At 45.5% G+C, this 22,272-nt stretch overlaps 1 protein-coding gene across 3 annotated transcripts in view; it reads right to left on the bottom strand.

Annotated features, from left to right (window-relative positions):
• The window catches only part of WNK3 (WNK lysine deficient protein kinase 3), a 121,747-nt gene extending 101,401 nt beyond the window's left edge, over window positions 1–20,346 (bottom strand). Inside the window, exon 1 of one of the 3 annotated variants that reach the window (XM_079765008.1) lies at window positions 20,225–20,346. The gene's annotated coding sequence lies outside the window, so the exon portion shown is untranslated. Of the gene's footprint in view, window positions 1–12,485; window positions 12,771–20,224 lie in introns of those variants that run through there. The other 2 variants (XM_079765007.1, XM_079765009.1) reach the window with 2 other exon arrangements.
• Window positions 20,347–22,272: the final 1,926 nt, after the last annotated feature.

The following is a 22,272-nucleotide window of genomic DNA, read 5'->3' as shown; positions in this document are numbered from 1 at the left end:
TGGGGCAGTGAGGGCTTGGGGCAGGGGCAGGGGCAGGCTGGAGGGGGTCAATGGGGGAAAAAGGGGACATATGTAATACTTTCAACAATAAAGAATTATTTTAAAAAATATATATCCCTACCCTCATGGAGCTTAAATACTAGTAAGGGGAAACAATAGTAAACAATAAGCATAATCCTATATAATAAAAGGCTAATATGCAAATAGACCAAACGGGCAAAACAACTGGAACAACCAAACAACAACCGGTTGCTATGACGTGAGCTGACCACCGGGGAGGGGGGCGTGTGCAGAACATGGTGGGTGTTGGCTGCGGTGGGATGGTGGAACAGGTGAGCAGGGGGTGCCAGACCAAGGGTGGGGGGGCACCAGTAGCTGTCATCGGGGCGAGCCTCTGGTAGTTACTGAAAATTCTTGGCTCCTGCATGCCGCGGTTCCACCCAGCGCTTGCACCTGCTGCCGGCGCTGGATCCGCTTGCACCCGCTGCTGGCACCAGAGCCACTGCTCACACCCACTGCCAGCGCCCAGCGCCAGCCCTGATCACTTGGTGCCATCAGCGGATGCAAGTGGAGGATGCCGGCCCTAATCGCCCCTCAGGGCTTCTCCACCTCCCCCTGTTCCTGAGGAGAGATCGGGGCTGTCAGCAGCCTCTTGCACCAGCTGCTGGCGACAGCCCCACTTGCACCCATAGCCAGCGCCAGAGCCACCACTCACACTCGCTGCTGGTGCCCGGTGCTGGTCCCAATCACTCAGCGCCATCAATGGGTGAGCAGCGGCTGCAGGCCCTGATCACCCCTGAGGACTTCTCCACCTCCCCCTGCTCCTGAGGGGTGATTGGGGCAGTAGCTGCCACTCGCACCCACTGCTGGCACTGGTCCCAATTGCTCTGCAACTTCAGCGGGTGCGAGCAGGGTCAGTGCATGGGAGTGGTGGCTGCAGCAGGAGCAGGGCTGCCGTAGACAGGGGACCGGAGCCGAAGTGGGAGGGGCCAGGCAGGGGCATGGAGGATGGGCCGAGACCCGCCCCTGTGCCTACTACCGCAGCCTCGCAGCCCACAGTTCCTTTTAAGGTGCACGAGTTCGTGCACTGGGCCCCCAGTGAATATATAAAATATCTAGTATTTGCAGTCTGTGAGTAAGAAACAGGTTACAACATTAAGTAGCATGGTCAGAATAGGCTTCAGTGAAAAGGCAACATTTGAGCAAAGATGAGGAGGTAAGGGTGTAGAACAGGGGTCCTCAAACTTTTAAAACAGGGGGCCAGTTCACTGTCCCTCAGACCGTTGGAGGGCCGGACTATAGTTTAAAAAAAACTATGAACCAATTCCTATGCACACTGCTAAGTCGGCTGCTAAGCAGGACAGGCAGTGGCAGCAAAAACACCCGGCAGGCCGGATAAATGTCCTAGGCGGGCCGCATGTGGCCTGCGGGCCGTAGTTTGAGGACCCCTGGTGTAGAATGTCTAAAGGGACAGCTAGTTGCAAAGGCCCAATGTCAGGAACAAGGCTAGAGTTCATGAGGTAGGTCTAGGCTGGAGATGTGAATTTGGTGTGAAACGGTATTTTATGCCATCCTCTGTAATAAAAGGGTAATATGTAAATAGACTGAATGGCAGAACAACCAAACAACCAACCAAAGTATAATATGCTAATGATATGCTAAGGCTGCTCAACCGCTCGCTATGATGTGCACTGACCACCAGGGGCAGACAGTCAACTGTTTGACCAGTCGCTATGACGTGCACGGACCACCAGAGAGGGTCCCTCAGCCTGGCCTGCGCCCGCTCACAATCCGGGACCCCTTGGGGGTTGTCGGAAAGTCAGTTTCAGCCCAATCCCTCAGACCACTCCCCTTGGGAGGGCACCAGACGCAGGGCTCATGGCTGTAGCACTCACCTCTCCTGATCGGGACTGAATGGGTGTGAGCCCATGGCAGGCACAGTGGGGCCAGGATGAGTGGGAGCGGCAGGTGGGAGCTGCAGGTGGCATTGCACTGAGGGTTTTGGCCCGATCCCTGCAGGCCACACAGAGGGTCCCTGCCTGTGCACGAATTCGTGCAGCGGGCCTCTAGAAAGACTATATGAGATCACTGAAACAGGGACTATAGATAAAGTGATAGTCATGACTTTCACTGAAAGGAGCAGTCAGAGAAACCCGAATTCTTAGGAAATCTAAGAGCATAGAAACATGGTAGAACATATGTAAGGAACAGTGTGTATCCCCTCCCTCCTTTGGCCCATCAAAAATCATATGAGTACTTAAGAACCCAGTTTTTTTAAAAAATAAAAAATAAAATGTGGCAGCCAAACTACATATAGCACCCAGGCCAAACCCACCTCACCTAACTAACTGTTTTTGTGCAGTAGGTGAGCTGAGAAAGACTTTTACACTTTTAATGGTTGGGAAAAATAAAAAGAATATTTTATGACACATGAAAGATATTCAAAACTAATTATTTCAGTGTTCATAAATAGCTTTATTGGAATATAGCCATACTCATTCATTTACATATTGCCTAAGGCTGCTACAACAGCCGCTGAGTCCTTGCAACAGAGACTCCATGGCACGCAAAGCCTAAAATATTTACTACCTGGTCCTTTATAGGAAAAAGTTGATCACACCTTGCTTTACAGTTTCCAAAAGAAGGGAGAGGCAGAGAGAGATAGACACATCAGTGATGAGAGAGAATCATTGATCAGCTGCCTCCTGCACGCCCCACACACTGGGGATCCAGCCTGCAACCCAGGCATGTGCCCTGACCGGGAATCAAACCGTGACCTCCTTCCTGGTTCATGGATGGACACCCAACCAATGAGCCACGCTGGCCAGGCTTTTTTCCTTGTTTTAAGCAAGGATTTCACCCTTGACAAACAATTTGAGAACAAAAATAATATTCGTTATTTAAAAACCACTTATGTAACTTTAGCATAAAGATTGTCTCGCTTGCTGTATTAAAGTTTCCTGATCATAAAAATCTCCCTGAGTCAAAAAAGCTTTAGAATATCTCTCACTTCAAATATCAGGTGTGCCCTTAAAAAATGCATTTCTCCCCCACAACTGCTCAAAGAGTGACTAGATATCATCACAAAATAGCTTCATTTAACTAATACACACATATAGTAAGTATTGCGTACTCTGTATTTTATAGTTTAAAAACTTTAAGTTAATCCACCTGCAAAACAACGAAGCTGGACCCTTATACACACCATATACAAAAATGAAATCAAAACAGAGCAAAGAACTAAATATTAAAGCTAAAACTATAAAACTCTGCAAAGAAATTAGTAAGTCTTCATAACCTTGGATTTGGCAACAACTCCTTAAATAACAATAAAAAGATGAGCAATCAGACTTAAAAATGGGAAAATAAATAAACATTTCTCCGAAACAGAAATTCAAATAGTCAACGAGCACATGTAAAGATGCTCAACATCATTAGTCATTAAAGAATTACAAATCAGCCCTAGCCGGTTTGGCTCGGTGGATAGAGCGTCGGCCTGCGGACTGAAGGGTCCCGGGTTCGATTCCGGTCAGGGGCATGTGCCTTGGTTGCGGGCACATCCCCAGTAGGGGGCATGCAGGAGGCAGCTGATCGATGCTTCTCTCTCATCGATGTTTCTATCTCTCTATCCCTCTCCCTTCCTCTCTGTAAAAAAATCAATAAAATATATTTAAAAAAAAAAAAAAAAAAAAAAAGAATTACAAATCAGCCGAAACCGGTTTGGCTCAGTGGATAGAGCGTTGGCCTGCGGACTCAAGGGTCCCAGGTTCGATTCCGGTCAAGGGCATGTACCTTGGTTGCGGGCACATTCCCAGTAGGAGGTGTGCAAGAGGCAGCTGATCGATGTTTCTCTCTCATCGATGTTTCTAACTCTCTATCCCTCTCTCTTCCTCTCTGTAAAAAATCAATAAAATATATTTTTAAAAAAAGAATTACAAATCAAAACCACAACGAAGTATCACTTCACGCCTACTAGCATGGCCACAAAACACACACACACACACACACACAGTAACAAATGCTGGTGAAGGTGTGGAAAAATTGGAACTCCCATACATTGTTATCTGCTATGTAAAATGGTACAGCCACTGTGGCAAACAGTTTTGTGGTTCCTTAACAAGTAAATCATAGAATTATGTGCAGAACATAATATGTACCAGAAATTCCACTCCTAGGTACGTACCCAAAAAAGTTAAAAACCAGTTTTCAAACAAACCTGGGACAAATATTCATACCAGAATTACAGGCAGTCCTCAGGTTACATCAGAGATCCGTTACTACGGCGCGACGTAAGCGATTTTTGCCGTAAGTCAGAACCCACCTACGTCACTCACACGGAGCACAGACACAGCAGTAATGAAGTGAAACAGTAAAAATAAGTTAAAAGAAAGATAACAATTCCTGACCTTTACTGGTGGTAAATAAATAATATAAAACATAAAGCACATATGCACATACGTCGAAATGACGGAACTTTTTTTATATATATAAATAAATGGGAGATGGCAACGTAACCACGAAACAACGTAAGTCGAGTCCGACGTAACCCGAGGACTGTCTGCATTCACAAAAGCCAAAAGTGGGGGTTTCCGATCAAGATGGCAGGGTAGGTAAATGCTGTCCTCGCCCCCCCCCCACACACACACACACACCTTACAACCACATCAACATTACAACGAAAACTATAGGACCATCATTCAGCACCACCTGAAGTTTAGCTGAACAGAAGTCCTAGAACTAAGTATATAGAAAAAGAAGCCACATTGAGACTTACAAGACGGGAGAGACTCGGAATGGGCTGGTCCCACACCCACGTGTGAAATTTAAAAATCAGGAGGGAGGTCCTGGCTGGGTTGCTCAGTGGGTTGGAACATTGTCCTGTGCACCAAAAAGGCTGCAGGTTCTATTCCTGGTCAGGGCACATACCTACGTTGCAGGTTACAGTTGGGGCACGTACAAGAGGCAACTGATCGATGTTACTCTCTCACATTTATGTTTCTCTATCTATCTATCTATCTATCTATCTATCTATCTATCTATCATCTATCTATCTATATCTCTCTCTCAAATCAATAAATATATCCTCAGGTGAGGATTAAAAAGAAAAAATTAAAAATAAAAATTGGGAGGGATATCTTGGCTGTGGAGATCCCCTCTAAGGACCCAGGGGTCCCAAGCCCTCACCAGGCCCCCCAGCCCAGGATTCCAGTGCCAGGAAGTCCCTTTAACTCTGACTGTGAGATAGAGGCTGTTGGAGTCCAGGCATTCCTCTTAAAGGGGCCTGCCGCAAGGATGTACTTGGACTCACAGTAACTCCAAAGGTGCCAGGGAACATACAGGGAAGAACTGAGTTGTCCAGTGAGGATTGGAGGAGCAGCTTTCTCCCAGACAGAAGTACTGGCAGGAGCCATTGCCCCTTTGCTGAGCCCTCCTCACATAGAGCTGGCAGGCGGGTGCCATATGTGAGTCTCTATCAACCTGGATAACACCGTTAGCCCTGCAATGGTGGCTCCCTCAGACCCGGCCCCACCCAACTTGTGGGCCCACCCAATCCATTTCCAGTGGCTTTTCCATATAAATGGCCTGTCTTGGTTCCTGCTTCAGACTTGCCTAAAATCTCTCAAACAAGCAATATCTGGGCTTGGCATGCCCGGTGCCTCTTGCTAAGTGGCCCCTCGCCTGGCACTAGTGGGTAGCCAGCCTTGATTAGCAGCTACACCACTCCCAGGCAACTACAAGCCCAGCACAAGTAGTAGCCATCGGCACATGGCTATGTAGCTCATGCCAGGTGGCTCTAGGCAGAACACAGGTGGCGGCTGACCTTAGTCTGCACCTCCCAGGAGGCCCCAGACCCAGTGCACACAGTGGACAGCTTCAGACCATGGCAAACCACCACCCAACCACCTCCACAAGTGACACACTCAAGGGGCTGACTCAGCAGGCCCCAGTCTCACTAAAGCCAGTCCTGCTTCATGGGGTTGATCCCTACACAGCCTATGCTTCACGGTGGTCATGACCAGTTCTTGTAGCCAATCAACCTGGAGGTAAATCCCTCCCATTGGTGCACCAACACCAATCAAGGCTCAACTGCAACAGGAGGGTGCATACAGCCCACATGGCGAAAACACCTGGAGCACCCAGCTGAGGTGACCAGGGAGGCTGCACCACTGAGCCCTACAGGACGCCTACTACGTTAAGACCACTCTACCAAGACCAGGAGACATAGGAACTCTACAGGGAGGCAGTCAAAATGAGGAGACAAAGAAACATGCCCCAAATGAAATAAAACAAAATTCCAGAAAAAGAATTAATCAAATAGATAAGCAATCTACCAAATGCAGAGTTCAAAACACTGGTTAAACAGATAGTCAATGATCTCAGTGAGAACTTCAACAAAGAGACAAGAAACATAAAAATGGCGATAAAAAGAAACCATAAAAAAGAACCAGTCAGAAATGAAGAACACAATAATGAAATGAAGAATACGTTACAGGGAATCTACAGTAGAGTAGATGAAGCAGAGGACAAATTAGTGATTAGGAAGATAAGGAAACAGAAAACACCCAATCAGAACAGCAAAAAGAAAAATTTTAAAATGAGGATAGTAGTGGGGTGGGAGCACAGGAGGGTATAGGGAATATAAATGGTGATGGACAGAGACTTGACTTGGGGTAGTGAACACACAATACAGTGTACAGATGATATGTGATAGAATTGTGCACCTGAAACCTACATAATTTAATATATATATATATATATATATATGTATATATATATATATATTTCTTTATTGATTTCAGAGAAGAAGGAAGAGGGAGAGATGGAAACATCAATGATGAGAGAGAATCATTGATCGGCTGCCTCCTGCACGCCCCCTACTGGGATCGAGCCCGCAACCCAGGCAAGTGCCCTTGACCGGAATGGAACCTGGGACCCTTCAGTCCTCAGGCCGATGCTCTATCCACTGAGCAAAACTGGCTAGGGTTGAAACCTACATAATTTTGTTAACCAGTATCACCCCAACACATTCAATAAAAAAGGAAAAAATTAGGATATTATAGATAAGAACCTCTGGGACAACTTCAAATATACCATCATTCACATCACGGGGGGTGCCAGAAGAAGAGAGCGAGCAAGGAATTTAAAACCTATCTGAAAAACTGACGGAAAACTTCCCTAATCTGGTTACTACAATTCATAATATAAAATAGTTTTTTCCATCAGTAGATGATGGAATAGTATGCAGCAGTAAAAAAGAAGGATCTTGCCCTGGCTGGTTTTGCTCAGTGGATAGAGTCGGCCTGCGGACTGAAAGGTCCTGGGTTTGATTCCAGTTAAGAACACATGCTCGGGTTGTGAGTTCGTTTCCCGGTGGGGGGCGTGCAGGAGGCAGCCGATCAATGATTCTCTCTTATCATTGATGTTTCTATCTCTCTCTCCCTCTCCCTTCCTCTCTGAAATCAATAAAACTATTTTTTTTTTTAAAAAGAAGGATCTCTTACCCTTTGAGACAGCATGGAGGGACCTGGAGACTATCATGCTAAGTGAAATAAGTCAGTCAAAGACAAGTATCCCATGATCTTACTCATATGGGGCATCTAATGAACAAAATAAACTGATGAACAAATAGATCCAGGGACACAGAAGCATGGAACAGACTGTGGAATCTCAAGAGGAAAGGTGGAGGAAGGTGGGTGGGTGGGAAGAGATCAACCAAAGAACTTGTATACATATATGCATAACCCATGGACACAGACAGTAGGGTGGTGAAGGCCTGGGGTGGGGGCGGGCTAGAAGGGGTCAATGGAGGAAAAAAGGGGGACATATGTAATACTTTCAACAATGAAAACTTTTAAAATATATATATATAAGATATTTAAATTCACAAATAAACAAATATAATAGTTTTTAATCCAATATACAAAATCCAATGAAAATGGCATATTTCAAAAAAAAGAAAATAACATATTTCTATGTATTTTAATGATTTTTTTGCAAATAACAACTTAAAACTCTAAAAATTAAGATACTTGGAAACAAAAAAAGTCAAAATATGTTAAGACCCCAAATGCCTATGAACTGATGAATAAGCAAAATGCAGTATATACATACAAGGCAATATTATTCAATAATAATAAAGGAATGAAGTATTGATATATGCCACTCTCAAAAACATGCAAAGTGAAAGAAGCCAGACACAAAAAAAAGCCATGTATTGTATGATTTCCTTTATACAAAATATCCAGAATAGGCAAATCCACAGAGATAGCATGTTAGTGGTTGCCAGGGACTGGGGGAAAAGGGCAATGGGGAGCGACTGCTTAATGGGTACAGGGTTTGCTTTTGGAGTGATAAAAATGTTTGGAACTAGATATGCAACATCATGAAGGTACTTCATGCCAGGGACTGTATGCTCTAAATGGTAACTTTTATACTATGTGGATTTTATCACAATAAAAAGTTACCAGGCAAAACCACAGGAAACAATGTTGCTTCATTTCTATTTTCAAAACTTCATGAGCCCTGGACAGTGTGGCTCGGTTGGTTAAATGGTTATCCCACAGACCAAAAAGCTTCGGGTTGTATGCCCGGTTGGGGCCCCTGTGGGAGGCAATGGATCGATGTTTCACATCGATTATTATTATTGCTCTTTCTTTTTTCTTTCTTTCTTTCTTTCTTTCTTTCTTTCTTTCTTTCTTTCTTTCTTTCTTTCTTTCTTTCTTTCTTTCTTTCTCACATCGATTATTATCTTCCTTCCTTCCTTCCTTCCTTCCTTCCTTCCTTCCTTCCTTCCTTCCTTTCTTTTTCTTTCTCTCTCTCTCCTCTCCCCTCCCCTCTCCCTCCCTCCCTCCCTCCCTCCCTCCCTCTGTTTCTAAAAATGCCTTAGCCCTAACCGGTTTGGCTCAGTGGGTAGAGCGTTGGCCTGCGGACTGAAGGGTCCCAGGTTCGATTCCAGTCAAGGGCATGTACCTTGGTTGCGGGCACATCTCCAGTAGGAGGTGTGCAGGAGGCAGCTGATGGATGTTTCTCTCTCATCGATGTTTCTAACTCTATCCCTCTCCCTTCCTCTCTGTAAAAAAATAAAAATAAAAAATAAAAAAAAAATCAATAAAATATATTTTTAAAAATGCCCTGGCTGGTTTGGCTTACTTGATAGAGTGTCGGCCTGCCGACTGAAGGGTCCCAGGTTTGATTCACATCAAGGGCACATGCCCGGGTTGGGGGGGGGGGGTCAATCCCCACTAGGGGGTGTAAAGGAGGCAGCAGCCTATCAATGATTCTCTCTCATCGTTGATATTTCTCTCTCTCTCTCTCTCTCTCTCTCTCTCTCTCTCCCTCCCTCCCTCCCTCTCTGAAATAAATAAAAATAAAAAATAAATATAAAATAAATAAAAATAAAAATTAATGGAAGCATATCCTCAGGTGAGGATTGAAAAAAAAAAAGTTCATGCAAAAATTATATATTCCTGGAAAAAAAGGGGCATTAAAGGCTCATTTCTGTAGTCAGTTCATCTCAACATGTTTTCAAACCCAACAATCTCATGACAGGCTCAATCAAAACAATTAAAAAACGGCATCAGATTCTACTTTTGAAGCCCTGAGAATTTCTGAATGAATGCCTTATAGCTGTCCTTCCCAGTCATCAAATATCTCCTAACAGCACCGTAAATTTTATGATTTCAAACCAAATGGAAAAGACCCACCCTTCTTGTTGTATTCTGGCTTTTAGCCAACAGACACAATAAAGTTTATCTGCAAATAGAGCTGGTCTACTTATACTATGATGGGAGACGAGAAAGGAAGGGCGTTTTTTATACACAACCTCCCCAAACATATACGACACAAAAATTTTGGCCCTCCATTATTTTTATGTAAATTATCTGATTAGAAATCTGATAGTAATATAAGTTTTCTTTTTCCTACTTGACTATTTTCTTGCTTTTTTATTAAAAATTTTAAAAAGTATTGATTGACTTTTAGAGAGAGAGGGAGAGAAGGATCAATTTGTTGTTCCATTTATTTATGCATTCATTGGTTGATTCTTGTATGTGCCCTAACAGGGGATTGAACCCACAACCTTGGCATATGGTGAAGATGCTCTAATCTACTGAGCTATTCAGCCAGGACCTTATGACTATTTTCTTTCCTTTACTTCTGATTCTGGTTCACTGCAACCATTGCCTTTATCATTTACTGGCTAAATGATGGGACATCTTACTGAAAAAGAAATCCCTCTACTTTACAGAAGAAAGTTCAAGTCCACATTACAGAAATTTAACTCCTAAAACACTACAGAATAATCATATCAATGAATGTAGACTTGTGATATGAGGATCAACATTGGTCTAGAAGTCCAAACTCCAGGGTCTACCACTTACTTTACTAGGGCAAGTCTTATTTTCTGAGCTTTATTTTCTCTCTCAGGCATAAAAAGGAAAACTTTCCTGCTTGTCTCCCAACAGAAGTACAGTAATAAAAATATGTACAAGGTGGCTGGTCCCACTAAAGGAGGACACCTAACCAAACTTAGTGTAGGATGCTGAGAAAAGGAAAAAAGATGGGAGCAGGCCAGACTTTCAGAAATAGCTATTGAATTCAAATTCAAAGGGAAAGGGAGAGAGAGCATTCCAAACTGGGGGGGGGGGGGGGGGGGGGGGAAGGGGGGCTCAGAAGCAAAGGTGGTGAGATGACCACAAATCTGCTTATGTTGTTCCCTTTCTTAAAGAGTCAAGGGCTCCTGACTCTTCAGAGTAGTCCTTCACCCCGACCTCAATGTAAGATTCTAGCCTTATCTCATTCCACTCCCCAAATATACAATGCTTACTCTTTCCAGCCTCGATACTTGAATGTTCTTCCACTCCAGGAACATCTAGCTGAAAATGGGGACACTACCTTGGCCTGCCAGAGTGAGTGCAACATTTCCAGGCTGCCACTTAATAAGTAAGTAGTATTCATTTTAATCTGAGAGAATGTGAACATTGTATCTACATCAAAGCAGAATGAAAGAATGTTCTCAAATGTGCAACATCTCCAAGATAAATGGATGGATGTCAGTCAAGTTTGTAAAAAGTAATCATGAAAAGTTAAAAATCCATAAACTATTCATCTTGACCCAGAACAGAATGAGACCATCACAAGACATCCTTACCAGATAAGTAATGTATTCCGAGAACAAAATGTTCAAGTAATCTTCTGTAATTTAAACTCACATTAAAAAATCAAGTGCCTATTTTGCAAACAAGGTAAATTCAGAATGACACCAAAAAAAATCATATATAAAGTATTCTAGCACTCAAAATCAGCTTTAGTGCCTTTTAGCTACTCTTGAATGCAAGGTAACTTTCCTTTGCACTGTTGAGTTGAAACAATTTTTAAACTGGTAAATCCAGAGTATAGAGACTGTCTAAAAGACACCTGCTGCTCTGTGTCATATACTGAGACCTCTTCAAAAGTTCCCTTGGTATTACAACTTACTATAGATGAAAAAAACAGGTAACAATGCCTCCCAATATTGGATGCAATCACTATTGTACCGAACATTTTCCCAACTTTAAAGGCTATTCTTCATAGAACTGCTTCAGCCAACAGTAGCTCTTAAGGACCAGCCATACCATTCGCATCTGTTTTGAGGGTTCAATTTCATTTTAACAAGGTCTATCAACTCCCAAGGCACGGAGACACACGTGCAGGATTTCCAGCCATACCCCACTACATAAATGTTTCACCACTCTTAACTAGTCAAACAAAACCTCTCTCAGTACAGTGAAGCCAGCTCGCCACTTTATCCTAACCCCCTTATACCACATCCCCAACCTGTCAGTAACAGAACACACCACCGGGTCCCAAGTTAACACCTCTCAGTCTCTCTGAACCTAACCCACTTACACAACGAGCCCGCAGTATCCCTCGCCCCGATCCAGTCCTAAGGACCTGCACACATCCACTGAATCTCTAAACGAAATCCGCTTTCCCCCACCCCATTACCCACTGAAACCCAACTTCCCATACCTGAAGCGATCTTCCCCTTTCAGCTGCCTCAATCTAACTTAAAGGATCACTCAGCCCCTTTGTCAACCGTCTCCCGCCCCACCGTGTCCCCTCCTCACCTTCCCCGTCCCCTCGTCTTCCATCAACTCCCAAAGTTGCCACCCCCCAACAAAAACAAAAAAAAGACAAAAAAACGCACCTCAACCTCGGACCTGCCCTTCCCCACTTTTACCCTCTTCATTCTCCTCCCCGCCTGTTCGCCGATACCGACAACCCCGAAGACCCGAGCCCCGGCCTCGTCCCATACCTCTTGGGGACGGCAATCACCTCGCCTCGGTCAAAGCGCCCCCCACTAGGGCGCTTACTCCTAACAGACTCCTGGCCGCCGCTGCCTCCCTCCATTCATCCCCGGCCCATTCATCTCTCAGCCCGATCCCAGACACGCCCCCCGGCCTCCTCCCTCTCTCCCGGCGCTCTGCCCGGCCCGGGACCCTCACCAGATTAGAGGTTCTAGTAGATGGAGACTCGGACTCTTTTCGCTTCTCCTCTGTCCTCTTCCAAGCCTCCGCTCGCCCCTCGACGAGCCACACCATAGAGCATACACATACGCACACACCGCCTCCTCCTCTAACGCCTCCTCCGATGCTACTAACTCCCCTCCTCGGTGTCTCGCGCTCCGCTCCGCGGCGTGTGCGCGTGCGCGCGCGAGCGTCTCCCCGCGAGCCCACCGGGCCAGCTACCGCCGGTAGGTATGGAGCGGGCGGGGTTCGGAGAGCGGGGTGCGAGCCCGAGCTCGCGCTCGCCCGAGAGCTGAGCAAGCGCACGCGTACTCCAGCCAGGGAATTCAGTTGGAGCCGGGAGAGGGGCGGAGGGGGGCGGGAAAGGGAGGGGAGGAAAGTGGAGGGGGAGGGGCGGAGACAGCCGAAGGAGCAGCCCCGACTCCGAACGGCCCCGAACGCGGCGAGGTGCCGAGCGGCTGGCCAACGGGAGAGTGCGCGCTCCTCCCCCGCCCTTTGCGGCGCAGCGGGAGCCAGAGATGCGCGTCGAGGAGAAAGGCTCCCAGAAGGAAATCTCAGGAAGGAGCCACGCGTGACACCTCCCGTGGGTTCAAAAGCTCTCTCTCCACGGCTGCTTTCTGAGAACAAAAAAAGTCCAAGCACACACAACTTCCTAGCCACCCTCCATCCACTCTCAGTTTTTCACAGGACTGTAAATGCGGGGGCTCCGCCGAGATGTGGTACCCGCCCGCACCTTTGCAACTACCACCCCTAACTCCCTTTTTTTTTCCAACTCCCGGCTTTTCTCGCGAGACCCATACCTGCCGGCTTTGGGATTAGAAGTCGAAGCACAGATTTACAAATACCGGTCTCCCGGTTACGTTGCGAGGGCAACGGCCACGGCATGTACCCCCCCACCCCCGGTGACTGCAGTGCGCGCGCGCGGGGGCTGAGCAACAGCAAAAGCTGGGATGGGAAAGGGAAGCTATGAAAGGGATTTTTGACGGCTTGTAACCGCTAGGCCTGGGCACGTGCCCTGCGCCTCGCGGGCAGGTGCAGGGTACTCTGGGAATTGTAGTTTTTGTTCCCACCTTCAGGTCCACTCCCACCCTCTGCCTTACTTAGGCCTCAGGCCGGGAGGGGGATTACCGACGCCATTTTGCCAGGAACAATGGCTCTCGGCCCAGGCGGTGGCGAGTGGGGGAGGGAGTAAGGTTTTAAGGGTTCGGTTAACCTCCCCTGGCCCCACGGTGCCATAGCAACCTTTTCAGAACCTGGCCCCGCCCCCCTCGCTGCTCCGCAGGGCTCCTAGCCTGTGCGCATGCGGAAAGGCCACATTCCACCCCCCCTGAGACTGGCTCTCACATCTCCCACCATCCACCTCCCAGATCCTCTAGTTGGTATGAATACTACCTCCTTAGAGCATTCACTACATGTTAACCTCCGGGCAGCTACTTGGTTTAAGATTGTTTCCTTAACTGTATCAGAATTGTTTCTGTCATTCTTACATGAACAATCCTGGCTCCACAGAAGAGGAAACTGAGGCTCAGGAGGGGAAAATGCACATGACTTGCTCAAGTTCACACAACTAGGTATTGAAGAGTCAGAACTTGAACCCAAGTGTGCTCAGTCCAGAACTCAGGCATTTTTCAACCCCCCCAAGGTGCGTCTGGCGTCACAGCCCTAGACTGAAAGCCCCTAAGGGCAGGATTGCTTTCTCAAGGCCCCTTAAGCCTTAGGATGCCTTGAGGGTCGGAGGCTGGAAAATGCAGAGCTAATATTTTCAACTGCACAGCCTAAGGGCCCCATCACTAAGCTATACCAACCTCTTATCTCCAACACTTTTTTTTTTCTTTTCCTGCTGTAGCCCTCAGAACCTCAGCCTTTTTCAGCTCTTTAAAAAACTAGCAATACATGTAACTTTCTAGTCCAAATGGAGTGGAATGGTGGCCCTGCGTCTTGTCTCTGCACCTTTCCTCTCAAAGGTTGATTTTTAATCCCAATATTGCCAGGACATGCAAGGAAACCAGACCTTGCCCTGAATAAATTCAAATCGCCATATCCCAATTTTGACAATGGAGGGAAACTGAGGAAATGAAATTCAGGGTTATAAGGTCCAGCTATTCCACCTGTGGAGATCTTCCTGGATAAATTTGAAAGAAAAGGTTTCTCCAGATAGTGCCACCTCCCTAGCTTAGAGGTGTCTACATTCCCAATTAGCTGTAGAATGGATGAGGTCTCCCCAAATCCTTCTTTACTCACTTGCCCCTGAGGATAGTCCCTTTTCCCTGTTAAATTATTGACTACTGTGGGGGAATTGGGATGCATAGCCAAATAACCACTTAAGAACAATATTAAAGGTTACCACGTTATTCCAAGTCTTTATAGGTCCTGACTCCCATTGAGATAGTAACTAGAAACTGTCCGCCATTTTTATTTTTCAATGTCACTCTACTCCCACCACCACCACCACATACAACCCACCTTTAGGAAAAGCAACAGGTAGCTCCCTCAGTTGTCACCTGTTCCTTTCTTTGTCTCTGAGCCTGAAGATCTAATCAACACAGATCAGTACTTGGAAGCATTAGCCCCTCAATCTGCTCAGAGGTGAACCCATCTAGGAAGTCCCTCTTTGACAAACATTTGCTAAATAAATCTAAAGTCATGTGAGTTTTATAAACTTTGGAAATTAGAAAATCCAACAAGTTTGCTCCCCATCTAAGTAAAGGCCTTTCTCAATGTAGGCCTTTTATTGACATACTAGAGGCCCAGTGCACGAATTCATGCACGGGTGGGGTCCGGCTGGTCTGGCCCCAATTGGGGTGGATCTGGGCGGGGCCTGTAGGGAGTAGGAGAAACCAGGAGGTTGGCTAGCCAACCGCCTAGATTGGGGCCTGATCAGGGCTGAGCTGGCTGGGGGGAGGGGCCATGGCGATTGGTCAGCAGGCCCCGCACCCCGATTGGGGGCGGGGCCGGCCATGGGGAAGGGCTGTGGGCAATGGGCCGGCTGGCCCTGCCCCCGAATGGGGTGGGAGGGGGCCAATCCGCGGTTAGCAGCTGTGGGTGGGGTGGTGAGAGGTTGGCCAGCCAGCCCCAACCTGATTGGTGTGGGGGGGAGTGATTGGGGGTGGCACTGGCTGAAGGGAGGGGCCGTGGGCCTATTGGGGTTGTGGGGGCCCATCGGAGGCAGGGCCAGCCGGCCAACCTCCTGCAGCCCCTCCCCCCATCCAGCTGACCCCAGCCCCTATTGGGGTAAGGGGGGTGATCAGGGGTGGGGCCGGAGCCGGCTAGGGGGAGGGGCTTCGGACCGATTGGGGTGGTGGGGGCCCATCAGGGGTGGGGCAGCCAGGGGGAGGGACTGCAGGAGGTTGGCCGGCCAGCCCCACCCCCTCTTGGGGTGGGGGGACGATCAGGATCAGGGCCGGCTGGGAGGAGGAGCTGCTGGCCGATTGGGGTGGGGCGGGCCAATAGGGGCGATGCTGGCCTGGGTGAAGGGCCTCAGGAGGAGTTGGCTGGCTGCTCCACCCTAGATCTGGGTGGGAGAGGCTGATCAGGGTGGGGCCAGCTGTGGGGAGGGGCGGAGGGAGGTTGGCCAGCTGGCCCCACCCCCATCCGGCCAGTTCCCTGGCCATAGTGGGCGTCATAGCAACAGGTCATTACAGTCCTTACAGCGTTCTGGTCACTGGTTTTTTTATATATGTCGATGTGCTCTTCTGTTTGAAACAACCTGTCCATAACTCAGCACAAATGTCACTATAGGCAGAAAAGGGCATGGGCAATTATATCTAGTCAACAGCAAACAAACAACAGAGAACATTCCCCTCTTGCCCACTGGTTTCCACTGACTCTCAAATGGAATTTGTGTACTGTTTCTAATCATCAAATAGAAAATTTGACTTATATTAACCAGTTATATTTGGCTTTACATTATTCCAGGAAAACTTCCTTCCAATAATCTACTTCAACTTATCTGAAGGCTCAGGTGCCAAGAAATTACAAAAGCCTTCACTGGATCCATTTTGATTTTTTATGTATTCTTTTTAAACATATTTTTATTGATTTCAGAGAGGAAGGGAGAAGGAGAAAGAGATAGGAACATCAACGAAGAGAGAGAATCATTGATCGGCTGCCTCCTGCACGCCCCACACTGGGGATGGAGCCTGCAACCCGGCATGTGCCCTGACCGGGAATCGAACCTGGGACCTCTTGGTTCCTGGCTTGACACTCAAATGTTGAGCCATGGCAGCCTGGCACTGGATCCATTTTTAGACCCCATATTCTGCAGGAGTGGGGATGGGGGGTAGTTTCATGACCCTGCTAGCTGTTGATCTTTTCCTTACCACAGAGGATAGTAACTCCTTCCATCAAGATGGAACCAAGATGAACCTCAAAGTTTGCCATTAGCTCACTACTGCAGCCGTGGGTAGAGTTGTTACTGTTTCTAGAACTCAGTTTCTGACCTTGATCCCTCCTTTGACTAAGCTACTGGGAAAACAATGTAAGTCGTTCTTTTTTATCAGTATTATTATTTTTTTACAATATACAAAGTACATCTATTACCAGATTGTAGATACAAAATAGCCATTTACATGCAATAAACATTAATATTTGAAGGAAAATATAAGTCATTCTTGATGTTCACTTCCCTTATCCCAGGTGATGCCATATTTTGGGGATCTTATGTAGTGCTCAGGCATGTGGGTGGATTAAATGTATCTGCTTGCAGGTCCTTAGATTCTGTCAGTTACTGCTGAGCCCTCTGCCCACATGGGTATTTTCAAGTGCTGTGGTCCTCTTTAACATCTCTACCACACTTAGGGCATGGAACTCATTGCCAAGGTCATCTGTTGGTCCAAATACCTAGACATTCCCCACAGCCCTTCCTCTCTTGAGTCTCCCTGCCAGCCAAGGGTAGATTTTAGGAGTATATGCCACTTGAGCTCCCACAGAGCTCTCTGCCTCTTTTCCCAAAGGTGGGGGGAGGGGGGAAGTGATACAGAGAAGAATCTTTTTATAGGCTTTGCAACTCTTTCTTCCTTTTAGTTTTCTGGCCCAGATACTTTGTCTCTGCCCCTGCACCCTAATACCCCCTTCCCTAAGGCTTATACTTTTAAATATATATATATATATATATATATATATATATATATATATATATATATATGTATATATTTGTATCGATTTCAGAGAGGAAGGGAGAGAGAGGGGGAGATAGAAACACCAATGATGAGAGAGAATCATTCATCCGCTGCCTCCTGCACGCCCCACACTGGGAATGGAACCTTCAGTCCTGGCATGTGACCTGACCGGGAATTGAACCGTAACCTCCTGGTTCATAGGTAGAGGCTCAACCACTGAACCACACTGGCCGGGCAGGCTTATACTTTTGGAACACAAAAGCAAGAGACTGGCTGTGTATTTGTTTTCCTGACTTGCCACCTCCTTTCCCTGAGATATACCACAAAGCTGACTACTTTGAGGTGCGGGGGGGGGGGGGGTGGCAGAAAAAAGGGGGAAATACAAAAATCCATTTCTAGCCCTAACCGGTTTGGCTCGGTGGATAGAGCGTCGGCCTGCGGACTGAAAGGTCCCAGGTTCAATTCCGGTCAAGGGCATGTACATTAGTTGCGGGCACATCCCCAGTGGGAGGTGTGCAGGAGGCAGCTGATTGATGTTTCTCTCTCATCGATGTTTCTAACTCTTTATCCCTCTCCCTTCCTCTCTGTGAAAAATCAAATATATATATATATATATATATATATATATATTTTTTTTTTTTTTTTTTAAAGAAGTAAGCCCATGCCCCAGCCAGTGTGGCTCAGTCAGTCGAATGTTGTCCCGAGCATCCAAAGGTCGCTAGTTCAATTTCCAGTCAGGGCACATGCCCAGGTTGCGGGTTCGGTCCCCAGTCAAGGTGGGTGCAGGAGGCAGCCGATTGATGTTTCTCTCTCACACATCAGATGTTTCTCTCTCTCCCTTTCCTGTCCACTCTCTCTTAAAAAATCAATAAAAATGTATTAAAAAGAATCAAAACATTAAAAGAGTAAGCCCACATCGTTTCTCTAAAACTTGCTGTGTATGGAATCTTGATTCCGGTTCCAAGCCCCCATGTGGACAGAATACAGAGCCTGCGTTGGGGTTGCTAGAACAGCCCTTTCCCTCTCCAGAAGATCAGTTCTTTAAGAAATGTACAGTCGAACATAGTATATTCTTCTGGGAATCAGAGAAGTCAGTCACCTGGGATAGCAACAGGCTGCATTTGACTGCCTCTCTCTCCTTATCTCTCCTTCTCTCTCTCCCTTCCACTAATCCCTCTGAATCTGTTCCAACATTCCATAATAATCTTTCAAAAACAGTCTTGCTGCAAATCCTTCATGTAGCGGAAATGAATCAGAGTCTGCCACCAAGATGTAGAATAACAAAAAATTAATATTAATAACTAATAATTAAGTAACATTTACTATGTGCTTTATACAAACTCATTGAGCCCTGTGGGGTAAGTACCATTATTAACACCATTTTTCAAATTGGTAAACCAAGGCAGAAAGAGGTTAAATAACTTGCCCAGAGTAGCACAGCAACTACATGGCAGAGCTAGAATTGAATCCGGTTCGTCTAATTGAGAGTTCATGCTCTTAACCATTTGCTATATCTTCTTTATTGTCTATGATTCCATTTAATTTAATTAATTTATTTTTTGTTTGCAATGACAGTCTGCATTCAGTATTATTTTCTATTAGTTCCAGGTGTACAGCATAGTGCTTAGACAATCATATACTTTACAAAGTGTTCCCCCAATATTTCCAGTACCCACCTGGCACCATACATAGTTATTGCAATATTATTAACTATATTCCTTGTGCTGTATTCTATATCCCCATGACTACTGGGTAACTACTAATTTGTACTTCTTAATCCCTTCACCTTTTTCACCCAGTCACCCAACCCTCCTTCCCCTCGGAAACCATCAGCCTGTTCTCTGTATCTATGAGTCTGTTTCCGTTTTGTTTGTTCATTTATTTTTGTTATTTAGGTTCCACATATGAGTGAAATTCATATGGTATTTGTCTTTCTCTGGCTGACTTATTTCACTTAGCCCATTATTTGACTAAGTCCATTTAAGCTATTGTAAATGGTAAGATTTCATTCTGTTTTAAGGCCAAGTAATATTCCATTGTATATATGTCCCAAATCATTTTTTTTAATTTATTGATTTGAGAGAGAGAGATCAATTGTTCTACTTATTTATGCATTCATTGGTTGCTTCTTGTATGTGCCTGACCCGGGGATCAAACCCAAAACCTTGGTGTATCGGGATGATGCTCCCACCAACTAAGCTACCCAGCCAGGGATGGACATCTTCTTTATCTAATAGTCTATCAATGGGCTCTTAGGTTGCTCCCATATCTCAGCTGTTGTAAATAACACTGCAATGAACGTAGGGGTACATATCTCTGCCTATGTTCCAGTACCACCAGTCCATCTCATATCAGCCATCAATGATCCTTCTAACCCATAGACCCATCCATGTCATTTAACCTGCTTAAAACCCTTCAATCGACTTGCACCCACGATAAAAGAACAAGGACCAGATTTACCCTCTGCCTAAAACAACTAAAAACACACAAAATATATGAAAAAAAAAAGGTTTTCAAGTGTTCAACAATAAGCAGTACAGAGAAGCCAGCCCTGAGAGATGGGAAACAAATGAAGTGAGTTCTGCAATTGCCCCAGCTTACCCCTGAAGAGAGCTTCCAGACCACAGGACAGAGAGAAGAGATTCAAATGGAGCTTGATGTTCTTCTGCCTAAGCTGAAGGGTGGAGCTGAGGATTCAGGTAAACAGGATGGCTAGAATTCACAGAGCAAAATACCAGGGAAGGGAGAGCTGCACAGAGAGTAGAGAGCTGCATGGAGGAAGAACTGCAGAGATCTGCAGAGGATTCCTCTCTAATCTTCAGCTGACTACTAGTCAGCACATGCATGTGAAGAGATTACCCAAGGCTGAGGAAAGAATCACCTGAAAAGAGCATAGGGGAAAATTCCTGGTGCTCACATAGAGCTGGAATCATTCGCATTCCCTACCTGGGACATCAGGAAAAGCACTAAGAGGCATATTGCCTCAATAGTAAGGTAAAATTAGCCCTAGACTAAAAACTAACTATGCTGGTCCCATCTACAGTGTTTGAAAGCAAACCTCAAAAGGATAAGATTGTTTCCAAGTAACTTATCTGTATCCTAAGACAAAGCTCAAAATCATTTAAAATAGTAAAAAAGAAAATCCAGAACCCAACTTGGTAAACTTCACAATGTCTGTGGCCCAATAAAAAATGATCAGGCATGGTTCAATTCCGATCAAGGGCACATACCTCGGTTGAAGGCTCACTCCCCAGCCCTGGTTGGGGCACGCGTGGGAGGCAACCAATCGCTGTGTCTCTCTCACATCAATGTTTCTCCCTCTGTCTCTCTCTCCCTTCCACTCTCTCTAAAAAAAAAAAAAAATCAATGGAAAAATATCCTTGGGTGAGGATGAACAAAACAAAAAAAATGATCATGCATGCACAATGGCCAAAAAATGCAACCAAAAAGGGGGAAAATTAATCAATAGAAAGAGACCCAGAAATGACACCGAAGGTAAAATTAATTGAAAAGAACATTTAAACAGCTATTCTAAATATATTCTATATGTTGAAGGAGGTAGAGGAAAGAGTGAGCATGTTAAGGAGAAAGATGAACAATATTTTTTAAAGACGCATTCAACTTCTAAAGATGAAAAATTCATTGTCTGAGATGAAAAATACAGTAGATGGGATTAATAACCCCATTATTTTCCAACAAATATTTGCTAAGGAGAGACAACACAGTTCTTGAAAGTAGAATGCTTTCCATTGTAAGGTTTACTTGTGAAGGGAGCTTCTGTTCCCAGTATGTTATATTGTTTTCAACCAGAAGTCTCCTACCATCCTTATCATTGTTCTGTACATGAATATAGTGTTAAAAACAAGCTGCTTTAAGATTTGCTTGGACATTGCAGAAGAAAGATAAATGAACTTGGAAACACAGTCATAGAAACTATTAAGAATTTTTTAAAAATATATTTTATTGATTTTTCACAGAGAGGAAGGGAGAGGGATAGAGAGTTAGAAACATCGATCAGCTGCCTCCTGCACAACCCCTACTGGGGATGTGCCCGCAACCAAGGTGCATGCCCTTGACCGGAATCGAACCTGGGACCTTTCAGTCCACAAGCCGATGCTCTATCCACTGAGCAAAACCGGTTAGGGCCAGAATTTTTTTAAAATATATTTTTATTGATTTCAGAGAGGAAGGGAGAAGGAGAGGGAGATAGAAACATCAATGATGAGAGAGAATCATTGATCGGCTGCCTCCTGCACGCCCCACACTGGGGATCGAGCCTGTAACCTGGGCATATGTCTCGACCAGGAATCGAACCCTGATCTCTTTGTTCATAGGTGAGCATACCACTGAGCCATGCCAACTGGGCGAAACTATCCAGAGTTAAACACACTGAAAGACTGAAAAAAATGAAGAGTATTAGTGAGTTGTGAAAAACCTTCAAGAGGCCTTAATATACATGTAACTGGAGTCCCAGAAAGAGAGAGGAGACATAAAAAATTTGGAGAACTATTGGCTGAAATTTTTCAAAATTTGTTGAAAATTGGGAAAGAAGAGATCCAGGAAGCTTGTTTTTATTTTATATTCTTATATTTTTCAAACTATAAGGGAAAGTTTAGAAAGTCACAGGGGTAGAAGTGAGCTGTAGAAGA

This window comes from Cnephaeus nilssonii (genome assembly GCF_951640355.1).
Source record: "Cnephaeus nilssonii genome assembly, chromosome: X".
Classification (NCBI taxonomy): Eukaryota; Metazoa; Chordata; class Mammalia; order Chiroptera; family Vespertilionidae; genus Cnephaeus; species Cnephaeus nilssonii.
Note: the sequence above shows the minus strand (reverse complement) of the source record. Positions and strands in the feature narration are given on the sequence as shown.